Source organism: Acinonyx jubatus, chromosome B2 (genome assembly GCF_027475565.1).
Source record: "Acinonyx jubatus isolate Ajub_Pintada_27869175 chromosome B2, VMU_Ajub_asm_v1.0, whole genome shotgun sequence".
Classification (NCBI taxonomy): Eukaryota; Metazoa; Chordata; class Mammalia; order Carnivora; family Felidae; genus Acinonyx; species Acinonyx jubatus.
Genome location: NC_069385.1, coordinates 4767813 through 4781226, shown reverse-complemented (window position 1 = coordinate 4781226; position 13414 = coordinate 4767813).

The following is a 13414-nucleotide window of genomic DNA, read 5'->3' as shown; positions in this document are numbered from 1 at the left end:
CTATTCCTTCTTACCTAGTTTTATTTTGTTGAAACAGTAGTTTGACCTTCTCTTAATGAGCAAAATAATCAGAAATTTAGTACATACTTCAGATATATTTCAAGGAAAAGCCTTTATGCTAAACTAGTTTGAAGACGTCTACAGATTTTTGCTAATGATGCGGATATTTGGGGTTATAGAACCATTTTCAATTTTCACATATTTGATCATGTATTACATCTATAAATGTGCTCACTCAACAGGATTTTGCTTAAAAGGAATATTTATTATATTATTTTCAGCGCATTGAAAGAATGTCATTTTTACAACACAGAATGCATACTCAGGTAAAAAAAATCTCGAAATGTATCAAAAAAAGGAACATCACCTATTTACCACCTTACGACAGCTGCCACTACTATCTCTGATAGACGTTTTCACACATCTTTTTGTGCCAATGTGCACGCATCCACGATTGTACACAAATCGTACTGTATCCTGTAGGTTCCTTGGTCCTCTGTGCCTTCTTCTTGCGTCATTTCTCTGTGTTTCTTGGTCTCTTCACTCAGCTCCCTGCCCAGTGTGCCACGTGACCACTTGTCTCTGCTCACACCCTCATGTGCAGGCATGCAAACACATCCACAGTGAAGATCGGTGCCCCCACTGAAAAGTGACGCATCACAACTCCTTCCCAGCGCGTCATGTTTCTCACTCAGATAATAACACCTTTAAAAAACTCCTCGGGTTAACTGAGAGGAGATTTCGTTGTATTCATTTTAAATCGCTGTGTAATATTTACATTTGCTTGCCATCGAGCACTTGCGTTATGTTTTGCAACCTTTGAGGCCTCGATAGGGCCATGGATGGGGTTCCTTCCTTTGGTTTTCAAGTTAAATGAGCCCTCCTACCTCCTCCTGCGCCCCCACACTTAATACGTGGTAGCATTTGTTTTATTGCCGTCTAAATACCGGTCAATTGAAAGAGAAGGTTACCAGGGGGACAGGTAGTCACCCTCATAAGCAGACGCAACAAACCTACCCGATTGTAGAGACAGCTGACCGGGAAAACGTTAGCAATGTCTAACACACTTCGCAGGAGACGACTCACAGCATTTTACGCAGACTTTGTATTTGTTCCGTTTCAGCGATCTTACTACATAGTAAGATTAATAAATTTTTTAATGGGAAGTTACATTTCCGGGGGAAGCATTAAAAGACGAACAAAGTATATTTGTGACAGGTCATAAATGCTACATTAGTGCAAGAGAACTCTCTCAATCTGGCTACTAGTGAGTTTACCCCTTATATAATAAATCCGGCAATAACTCTGAATCTCAGCCACACACTGGATCAATGGCAGTAAAGCAGTAACCTCTCTTTTTAGCGCCTTTGCAAATTCAAGGCCGGAGGCTAATGCTTTTGTGAGCACATAACTCTGCTTCTCATATTTTAACGACAGCAACGGAGATAGTACCTGGGATCTTTGGTTTCTACCAATTAACCATGTCCTGACTTTCAATCCCTCTGCCTCCCCAGCTTTTGGGGTAAGAGGGAAAGAGACAGCGGAGCTCTTTCTCATAAAGAACTCGAAGCAGCCCTCATAATGGGGATGTCGAATCTCGTTTATTTGTCTTTTCTTCCTGCTACAGGATGGCTTCTGGGACTCAGACTGAGAGACTTAGGCCCCAACACGAGTCACTTAAAATCATTCTGCGCCCTTCCAGCTACATGTGGGTGAATTAATTTCTACGTGCAATATTGTCTGAAAATGGAGAGTTTACTTAACATTAGTTTCTCATTAGTAATAAATCAGAATATGTTTGCTACCCTCCACATTTGTTCTGTCTGAGGAAAAAAGATATTTTCACTTGCATGAATCATTAGTCTTTGGGAGTGATTTTAAAAACAAAGCACTGAGGGGCACCTGGGTGGCTCAGTCAGTTAAGCGTTTGGCTTCGGCTCAGGTCATGATCTTGCTCGCGGTCCGTGAGTTCAAGCCCTGCATCGGGCTCTGTGCTGACAGCTGGGAGCCTGGAGCCTGCTTCGGATTCTGTGTCTTCCTCTCTGCCCCTCCCCTGCTCATGCTCTGTCTCTCTCTCAAAAATAAATAAACGTTAAAAAACATTTTTTAAAGAAACCACTGAAAGGTAATGACAACAGCTGTTTTCTCTCACTGCCAAACCTGAAAATGATTTCTGAAAATCTAAAACCAAAATGCACATCTATTCAGCAGTGTGATGCTCATTGATTTCTTCGCACTATCTTTATTCCAGAGGTACTGGAGATAACTGTCCACGCTGTTTCTTGGAGACACTGGAGAAGTCATTTTGCCTAAAGGGCTCCTAAGGATAATCCCTCTCCAACCACCTTTCCCAACACATCGCTTATTCAAAGAAAATCCAGGGGCGGGAAGTCAGTGTGGAGCTCAGCAGAGCACAGAAGGCCTTACTCAAGGGTGAGCCTGCAGTGTGGCCAGCCAGTGGATCTTGGAAGAACCCTGGGGCCTCAAACATGTTAATCAAAGAATGTAGGAGTAAAACTGTTGAAACGGGAGACCCAAATTCCACTTCAAGTTAGCCGTAACGAGTCTGGGGATTTTTTTTTCCTGTGTAATTACTAGTTTTTCTTATGTATTTGCACTGCATCAGTCATTCTGAAAGTATAATGGATAAAACAAATGGATTTCATAGCCAAAGAACAGAAGTCACGTAAGCATATCCTCTTGGCTTAAACAAAATGGTAAAAATAACACGAGGGCTTGGGGGTTGGCGGGGGGGGGGGTGATGAAATGTTAATCCATTCCAATCCATCGTGTAATGCATTCCAAAAAAACAACTCATCTACTTACCCATGTCCACATGGTTTATCTGTTAATACCTTGGTATTTAAAGAAGAGTGTTACACAAGATGAAAAGAGAGGGGATATAGATTACGCTTTCCTGCAGTGCTGAGAGGCTCTTTGGGGAGCTTTTACGGATATGGGCATTCAGGCCAGGGAAGATCATGCGGTTGCATGGAACGAGGCGTGAATCTGCAGTTCCGAAAGCCTGTGGTTTTCTCCAGCTTCCCATCTACTTGGCTAGGAGGTCTTGGGCAACCCCAGATGGAATCAGAACTTGCACACGCACGGACGCGGAACAGCACTCTCTCTGCATCGCCACGTTTTGTACATTATAAAACATCCTATAAACGTAAGGGGAAACTCGGTCCTGCGGATAAATCTCCTTAGAAGAGACACGTGTACAGTTTCATTTTTGCATGGGAAATCTCCATGCCCATCTTGACGAACCCACTCGGGAAATTAGACAAAAGGAAAGTGTGGATTTCTGCATTCATCGATATTCTCAGTGTATGCAGACTCCACGGATTTCGAAACCCAACGGAGGAGTCAGAAAGAAAAAAGGCAAAATGTGTATACATGGTTTCACGGATTTCAATTCATTACACTGCTGACAGCGCTTAGAGGGGACCCGCTTCAGCTGACAGCGCTTAGAGGGGACATAACTGCTTCTGGCCTTGATGTAATGCATATGTAAGGCCAGCATTAAAACACCATTCAACTGACTTCTAGGCTTTGCTTCAATCCAAGACTTCAAGCATCTTTTCTATAGCTCCTATAACTTAGAGCCCCCCATTTCCATTAGATAAGGGGTATCTCCTCCACATGTAGAGCCGGCACACGAGCTAGTGGGTTGGTCTGCTACCTGAGGGTCAGAGCAGGGTAAGAACAACACTTGCTGGCTGTTGTGACCGGGCAGGTCACCTGGGGGGGGGGGGGGGCGGAGCACAGACGATAGCCAGCCGCTCTTCTCACTGTCGTTCTCACTAGAACGGTCTTGACTTCATTGCCGTGGGCTTTGCAGAGCAGATGCATTTACATGACCCTCCCAGAGCATAGCATATTAATGCTGCTATTAACGTCTGCCTATTTCAGTCCCAACAAGCAAAGACAGAAATAAGACATCAATTTGCTCATTTTCTTAAATTTGTCATACGTTGGGGGGGGGGGGATGAGGGGGGGAGATTGGAAAAAACTTGGGAGAGAAGATTTGGAAAGCTGACCGGGTCCTTGGGAAAGTCTTTGCTTCAACATTTGCCAAAAGCCTGGCAAATATCTCTCTTTGATGCCCTGTGCAGTTAGGTACATATTTTACATGTTTGAAGCATAGGTATATATATCAACAAAATGACTAGAGATTATATAAAACATAAGATGCCCTATTGCCTGTTAAGTGGGTAATTCTGCCTTGAAGTGCAGAGTGAAAAATCATGGGCTAATCTTCTGCTCTTTGTTCTGTGTCTTTCTGCCCAGGTAGAAATGAGAAGGATCCTGTGTCGTTGGCAGTGATAAGGCCGATGTAAATATATGTACATAATTAAGGCTAAATCCTGTATTAAAAAAACTCCAATTATTTTCATAGGCACATGTTTCAAATCTTCTACCCAAATGCCAAAAGAAAATCCAATTATCCGGGTATAATTGTTAGACATTATTTGATAAACATGAGAGTAATGTCTGTGACTGCATGATTAAGAAAAAATAAGCAATGTTTGTTTTCACCTGTTAAATTTTAGATTTTCAGCCAAGTGAATGCTTCTCCAGTGCTTTCTCAAATGACTTTGGAGAAGTTGTCATATATTTATGTTAAAAGACCCAAGAGATATGTCATTAGTATGGTCATGCATATATTCAGATTACATATTATGGAGTCAAATCTGCTTACCCCGAGTTAATTTAAATGAGTATGACAAGAACTTCTGGGAAAGATGTCAGCTAAATTATATGTTTACAAACTCTTCTGGCTCTTCTCTTTAGCCCACAAAAATAATGTCCTCAGAAATTAATACAAAGAGTGGCGCCTGGGTGGCTCAGTCAGTTAAGCTTCTGACTTTGGCTCAGGTCATGATTTCGCAGTCTGTGAGTTCAAGCCCCATGATGGGCTCTGTGCTGACAGCTCGGAGCCTGGAGCTTGCTTCAAGTTCTGTGTCTTCCTCTCTCTCTGCCCCTTCCCTGCTCATGCCCTCTCTCTCTCTCTCTGTCTCTAAGAATAATTAAACATTAAAAATATTTTTGATTAAAAATAATATTAAATAATATTAATTAAATAATATTAATATTAAAAATCTTAAAAATATTTTTGTTATATATTTTAAGCTTTGTGTAAATACAAAGTTCTAAGCTAAAATCTGGATAAAATATACAACTTTTTCAGAAAATACAAATGATCAACATTGACCTAAAAGGAGATACAAAATCCAAATAAGTCAGAACAGACCCAAGAAATTAAAAACATATCCCAGGAGCCTCGATGGCAGAAAAATCTGCCATGCTCTCAGATGGTTTCCCAAGTGATTTTTTTTCAAATTTCCAAATAATAAATATCTCCTATATAAGCGTTTGCAGAGAGAAAATATCTCATTTGTTTTTGTAAATTCAATAAAATATCAAATTCAAAATCTTGACAAAATCAGTACCCAAGAGAAAAACATAGAGAATTTCACATAAAATATGAAATAAAAAATCCCTAATTAATATTTAAAAACAATTTTTAATGTTCATTTTTAAGACAGAGTGACAGAGTGTGAGTGGGAGAGGGGCAAGACAGGCAGACACAGAATCGGAAGCAGGCTCCAGGCTCCGAGCTGTCAGCACAGAGCCTGACACGGGGCTCGAACTCACAGTCTGCGAGATCATGACCTGAGCCAAAGTTGGATGCTCAACCAACTGAGCCACCCAGGTGCCCCAGCTAATTAATATTTTTTGAAGAAATTGGTCATAAATGATCGAATATGAGCTATTACAAGAAAGCCTGTCTCTTTCACTACCAGAATTCACATTTATAAAATTCACTTTAGAGGTCATATGCTCATTCTAATGAGCACAAGACAGTATTTGATGAAATCCTGTATCCACTCCGTATTTTTATTCTTATTTATTTACTTATTTATTTAAAATAAAAGAAATGTTTATTTATTTTTGAGAACGAGACAAAGTGCAAGTGAGGGAGGGGCAGAGAGAGAGGGAGACACGGAATCCGAAGCAGCCCCAGGCTCTGAGCTGTCGGCACAGAGCCCGACGTGGGGCTGGCTCCAACCCACGAACGGTGAGATCGTGACCTGAGCCGAGGTCTGATGCTTAACCGATGGAGCCACCCAGGCGCCCAGCTACTCCATGTTTTTCAAAAGTACACTCCATGTTTTAAAACAGTCATCCTTTTCAGATGATAAAAGAAGGCGATGTTGGCATATGATAAAAACTGCACATCTGAATTGAAAGCCAGCAGCACACAGAGTTTTAAAGCACTAGTAACATTCTCATTAAGGTCAAGAAAAAGGAAAGTAGCTAAGGCAATTAGAGAAAAATAAAACTAAGAAGCGCAGATGCCAGAAACCATAGGCTTCTTTGTCTTTACTTGTAGATTATGTGATTGTGGAGCTGGAAAATAAGAGATCAACTGACAAACTACCAGAAAGGGGTAGAATTTCCATAAGCGAGGGGGTTAGAAAATTAATATTAAAAAGCCAGGAGCTTTCCTGGATACATATTACCAGCAACAGAACATTAAGGAAGAAAATATACCCTTTACGACTGCGACTTAAAAAAACCTGAGAAAGTAGGAATATTTTGAAATAAAATTATGTAATACCACTCTGATAACTAAGTTCTACTGTGAACGTTCGATATATAATCCACATCAAAAGATCAGTTGATATTTTTTGTTACTTGGTGAAGCAATTCTCAATTTCATCTGGAAAATAAAATATAATAAAATCTGGCTGGTTCTGGGGTGCCTGGCTGGCTCAGTCGGTTAAGCTTCTGACTTTGGTTCAGGTCATGATCTCACGGTCCGTGAGTTCAAGCCCCACATTAGGGGCTTCAGGTCCTCCGCCCCCCCCAAAACAAATAAGTAAACTTTAAAATGTAATGTGGCCATTTCTAAAAAAGAAAAGTAATAGTGGGAATCTAGGTGTATATAAAATATATTTTGTGGTTATTTAAGACACACATATTATTTAAAACTGTGTGGTTCTCACACAGCTACTGATGTGAAAACCCTAGGTGGATTTTTAGACACAGTTTCACTGGTCTCCCTGTACAAAAAGAGCCTGGCTATACACATATTATTTCAAGTTATGGGAAAAGATACCCAAAAGAAAAATATAGAAAATTTTTATCGATTATTTGACAAATGGTATTGGTACAAAAGAGTAAATTTTATTTCTTGAAGCTAGAAGCCCACAGCATCATTATAATAAAATTATACCATAGGTGGTCAAATCTTTAGACTTAAAAACATAATAATAAAAAAAAAAAAGAAAAGAAAGGACAGAAAATGTGAATTAGGGAAAAACTTTAAAAAAACCTCACAGAAGTCTGAAACCGTAAAGTAAATAGAATGATACTTAAAATATGTGTAAATACTTTAAGTATTCTAATAGAAAATATACCATAAGCTAACAGAAAGACAACTATCGTAATAATATTTTGGACGTGTAACAAAGAATAATTGCCTCAATGAACAAAGAAGTTATACAAATTAATAACTAAAGAACCTGAGTTACAAATTAATTAAAGTAGTATACAAATTAATTTAAAAAATTATTAATTAATTAATTTAATTAATTAATTTTAAAAGTATAAATAAATTAATTAAAGTAGCATACAAATTAATAACTAAAGAACTAAAGAACCTGAGTGCAAAAGAAGACCTACAAACGGGTGAAAAATATCTTCTACTCTCATTCGGAATCGTTTAAAAAACAAGAAAGGAGATGATTTTGCTCATTCAATGGCTAAAAATTTACAACACTGACTGAACCAAATGTAACTCTTCAGAAGAATGTGTTTGTTTTTCTACTCTTGGAAGGAGCGGACATCACATGCCTTCCTGAAAAGATGCTGGGTAACATGCATCAAAATTTAAAGGTAACCTATCACTTGACCCCGAGGTCAAATTTCTGGTGACATTCCCCAAGGACAGCGCAGAGGTACATCAAAGTAGCCGGGCACAGTGGTGCAGTGTGGTTTACATCAACAAAACACTTACAGATTTTAGAAAATAAATGAGGGCATACATGCCTCCTACGGAAAATGGAGCACAGTGTAACAATTAAAAATGATAATGTGGATACACAGTTCCTGCCTTAAAGGATGTCTCTGACATGTATTGAAAAGCCAAAGCAGATTCGAGAACAGCATGGGTAGGATGACTCCAATTTTGAGCACTTGCTGTGTTACTCATTTACCACTAATGTATTCAACTAGCTCTCAGTGTGGAAGCTGTGAAAACAAGACACAGGGCTTTGCTCTAAACTCCGGGAATTCAGGTGCGTTTGACCTTCTTGGCACTCTTACTTTCTAGACTCCTTCCTTCTTGGCTTTTCTCCTCCTACTCTGTCTCTTCCTCCTTTCCTCCTCTGTCTTCTTTTCCTTCTTCTGCTATTAGTTTGTCTCAGTTTGTGTCAAAGTGAGTACGGAAAAGAGCTGTATTCATTTTGGAAGAGGACTGAATCCGACCATGGTTTTTAAGAATGCCCAAGATTTTGAGATACTTTGAAAACACTTTACAAATTGTGCATGGAAACACACACACAATGGCGGATCTGAAAACAGTATTTGGGAAAGTCCACCATTAGTCAGGACTTTTAAATCAATAAGAAACACACATTTAGAAGCCGCGCAGTGTTCGGGGATTTAATCTCCAAAGATAATCGCACTTTTGCCAACACTCTTGGTGCAACTTGTCTCTTTAATGACGTTTTCAAATTGCCCCATCAAGCCTGGGTGAAATACTGTCACGGAGGGCAGTTAACGACATCCTATTAGTCTCACGACAGCAAGCTTTGTTATCATAAAGTTAAGACTGAGAATTTAAATTGAAAGCCCAGAAATTGGCAGTGAGGTTTGCAAATTTCAATTGGAGCTGTTTGGCTCCGATGCAAATTCCATTTGTGATTTTGCGAGTTTCATGACTCTTGCCTTTTGGGGAAAGGCTGGTCCGGCCTCTTCGTTTGGAAAGTCCTTTTGCAGTTTGCCTGTGGCCCAGCGCAGGGTGCATCAGTGTCTTGGGGGCAGGGGGTCTGGCGAAGCTCTGGCAGTGGGGCTCCCCCCCAGGTGCTGACTGCAGGCGTCTAGAGTGGTTCATTCCAATTCGACGCCTCTCATGCATCCAGCTTCTGCTGGTCCAGGGGCCACACTGGGAATACCGGGTTCCGGTAACCTCCCGGTTTACAAGCCTGTTTCCGACTTCTTCGCTGTAAACCTGTGTGACGCTCTTCAGGAAATATTTAAAGGACTGAATCTTTAAGCACAGGATGTTCTTAGAAGGAGGGCAGTAAGAGTTCATTCAGATCATATTTCCACGGGGCTTTGAAAATGTGTAGTGGCCATAAAGGGACAACACTTAGCTGAAATCTTGGGCCGAACTAATGAAAATTAGACAGCTGGAATAAAAGAAATTTGCGAGACCCTACGTCTTGTCTTTATTCCCCTTCCAGGTGGTTTTTGTGGGGATTTGTATTGGTGGTGGGGACCCTTGGGTACATCTTTATAGAGCCTTTCCTTTGCCCCTTCTGAGTGGGAGCGTTCATGACCAGGAGAGCAAAGATAGACCCTTTAAAGGAGTCGGGACGAACAGCACGTTTTCAGGTGAATTTCAAGGTTTGAAACAATATTATTCGAATATGTAAATCACGGAAAGTAATAGAAATTACAGGGACTGGCTGGTAAGCCTTCTGTGAGAGACGTCAAAATACCCTCATTGTTCGTTCCTAAATTTGTGGGTCTGGTCCATGAGCAGGGCCATTTAAGTCTCCTATAAAACACGCGTGATGTGACACGCGTCCTTCGCCCACCTTTGTTTCTGACACCAGTCCATTAAAAAATTACAAATCCTCATTAGAAGCTATTCAGGTATCTCGCAAACGGTATTTCCAGTTAAAACAGCGCGTTTTTGAGTTTATTTATTTTAGGCATTGACTCGTTTGCATCTCACCAAATTTACTTTTGTGTTTTCATGAAAGTTTTAGGTTCTCGTGAAGAATTTATTCCCATCTTACAGAGGAGTGAAATTTGAAGGGGGAGCGAGATTTTGTTTCCACGTAAGAAGACTATTTTTAGAAGGCCAGGTTATTGTCTTGGGTGGGAGTGGGGTGGCCTGCGATGTGGTGGGTTCCTTTTTTCGAGAGCAGGGATTCGAACAACAACACGGAGGGCTGGCATCGAATGGACTCCAGTATTGGTTGTTTCCAGGGACGATTTCACGATTCGCTTGTGTGGTGGTTTTGGTCTCTGGGCATGGTCTTTGGTTGTTAGAGTCATTAGCCCCTGAAGGGAAAGCATCACGATGTAAGTAGAAATCCAATTTGTTCATACGTGCGAACTCACTTGCCCTCCCTTCCTTTCCCCCTCGCTCCCATCCTCTGTTATACTGGAAATATTGGCAGTGGCGCCTGACACGACTCCAGAGTCAAGAGACTAAGACTGAACTTTCAGTGCTAGGGATTTATGCGTCAAAACCGCCTGGGTCCCCAAACGTGCTTTTATGACCCTTTAAAGGGAAGATCCAGTCCCCCAGCCTCAGGCCGCGGACAGGCCAGTCTGTGGGGTTCGCCTCCAGGCAGGCTTCTGTGATACGCAGCGAGCCTCTGGGACGGGGAGTGACCTCTCCAGGTTGTTGCAGGGCCCACAAAGGGAATTTCAGCCCAACAAATGGTCAGAGTAAATTTTTTTTTTTAAAGAGTCAGGTTGTACATGTTCATTGCATAATTATTCAGCGATCTTTCATGGTCTTGAAGAACGAAAACAGAAAACGACCTCCAAAGTGCCAGCAGCTGCATTCAAAGTATCTGTGCTGAGCCAGGTGTTAGAGGCGTCACTCCCAAGGCCCAGACAGGCCGGGTCCGTCCGGGATGCAAGGACACCAGCAGAGCAGAGACAGAAGAAGCAGGAGGGCCATGTGGTGTAGAAACCACCCAGCGACTTTGGTTTGGTTACCACCTCTTGGTTCACTCCCGTTTCGTCTGTTTTCTCGAAAAGGTTCTGGCTGTAGTCACTTTTCACCTCCTGGGCTCCTGTATCTTATTATTCGACCAAAGTAGACCAACAATAATTAATTTTTACTAGGCTATTATTATGCTGACACTCTAACTCCTTTTGCTAAACTGACCACCCCATCTATGTGTGGGATGGAAAAAGCAAGTATGTAGACAAGGTGAAACTCACTTTCACCTCTACTTTTTCGAAGGCTTCCTTTCCTCTGGGAAGGCAATGGAAGTTGTAACTTAGTACAATGATCTCTGTAGGAAGGCTTTTCACAGGCCACTGCAGTCTCTGTTTGGAGCTGATTAATAACTTTTTTGTTTCTTTGTTTCTGGACATCACCTGCCCTGCACTCAAGGGCACCGCTATTTGTCAAGCGAATTACTCTATACTTTATTTTCAAATAAAAATTACCATTTTTGAAGGTGCTTTCTTTAGAAATCATGTTCTGCTCAGGAGGAATGAGGGTAAATCAATATTTTTGTCACATGTGGCCAAGGGCATTTCCTTACGGGGGACCTCAAGGGGGAGATTCTGAGCTATTTCTGGACATTTTGTTTTTCTATTCTGACCATAAAGAAGTTTCCTGGTTTCAGAACACTCCTTTAACCACTGGGTTCAAAAGCTGCAAATGATTGTCTTTCCAGTTCATTCTTTTTTGCTTGCCTCCATTACTCATTGGTCTGAGGTCCTATTTCTGTTTTAGTTATGATTGCAAATCAATTAAGAGGTTCTAGTGGTTGATGGAATCAAAGCAGAAACTGTTTAGAGTATCTTCTGGGTGAATCTATTGTTTCACTGGTCCCACAGATGGAGACCCTCTTAAGGGTATTAGATATCATCTTATCTTTAGGGAGTTATAATCTAGCTGGAAAGACCAAATATAAACCTACAGAAGCAAAGTAGGAACACTAGATTTAAATGGGAATTTTCAAGAAAACATGAGAGGTCACATGCTGGTGTATGATTAGCATTTAACTGAACAGTGAAGCGTGATCTTTCAGAGGTATGTGCCACCCCAGTAATTGTTAGAGTGGATTTGATGGGTCATATATACTGGGTGGGCTATGTCTGCTTCCCCTCCAGCTACCTTCTTCACCTGGCCTCACCTCATGCACCCTCTCCAAATATCACATCCAGTCACTGAACTCTCCCGCCCAGAACAGAGCAGGGCCAGTCTGTATGAGCATCGAGCAGTGGATGTGTTCTGATAAGAAAGCATATGATTCAGAAGGAGGATTCAGGAAGGACGACCCCGGGATCTTGTGCTCTGTTAAAAATGGTGAAGTTTGCAAATGTGGAGGGGACGCTTAAAGCTGTTGGAACAGAAGCACTCTGGAAGCCGACTGATTGGAAAGGGTAGGTTATCTGGGCAAGGACTTGGGAACACAATGCCTCGACTCATTCTCCTTAATGATTTAGGAGTTGTCTGCCTGGAAGGGACGACTGACATTGTAGGGATGAATTAGATCAGCAAGGAGGAGAACGTAAAGAGAAAAGAGAAGAGGCCCATGGCTTGGACAGGAGGAAGAGGAGGAGGAGGAGAGAAGCCAGTGGAGGAGAAAGAGAAGAACATCTGTGTGTTCAAGGGCAAGGCACCGCTTGAGAAAGGGGAGATCAAATAGATTGCAAATTGGCAATGGTTTCACCCAAATGCTATAAAAATCGATACTTTTCATTAACAAAGTGCCTTGAAATTTAATTTGATCTTATTTGCAGACAGTATTACTTATAAAGGGATATTTATGCTCCCAAGTTCAGATGTAGAAACTAGCATTAATCAAAGATATTAGCTCATTTTAATTTTTCTTTGCTGCATTTATATTTGGGCCAGCGAGCCCATTTGGGGATATATTTATTTTATAAAAATCTATATATTGAGAGAATGAGAGAGAGAGAGATGTTGCACGGTACAAAGAAAAAAGAAAGAAAATCCTTTTTGGCAATTAAGTGGATGGTTGATTCCCTTAATATTCTAAGAGCAAACACAGCCATCGTTATGAATCACTATAGTTGATGAGTCTAATTCTTTTTAGTGCCATTAGAGCAGATGCTCACATTTCAATCCTCTGTAGACAGATCAATCTTCGTCATCCCTCATGTGTATCCCAGCAACTACACTGGAGTTTGGGCGGCTGCCCTTGTGTTGGGCAGCATTGTCATACCTTCCTTGGTGAACGAGCAAAGCACCTACCTGGGACACCGGAACCAAAAGGTCCAGAATTTCCCGTTCTTTGCAGAACGGACAGCGACCACGGTTGTCTGTGTACCTAGAGACTGGGTGGGAACGGCCTCTGCTTGGCTAATGCCAGCTTTCTGGAGTGTCCTGCCTGGAAGAGGTAGTTGACATCTGATTCCTAGTCTCTCTGTCTACTGGATGAAAACAGAAATACCA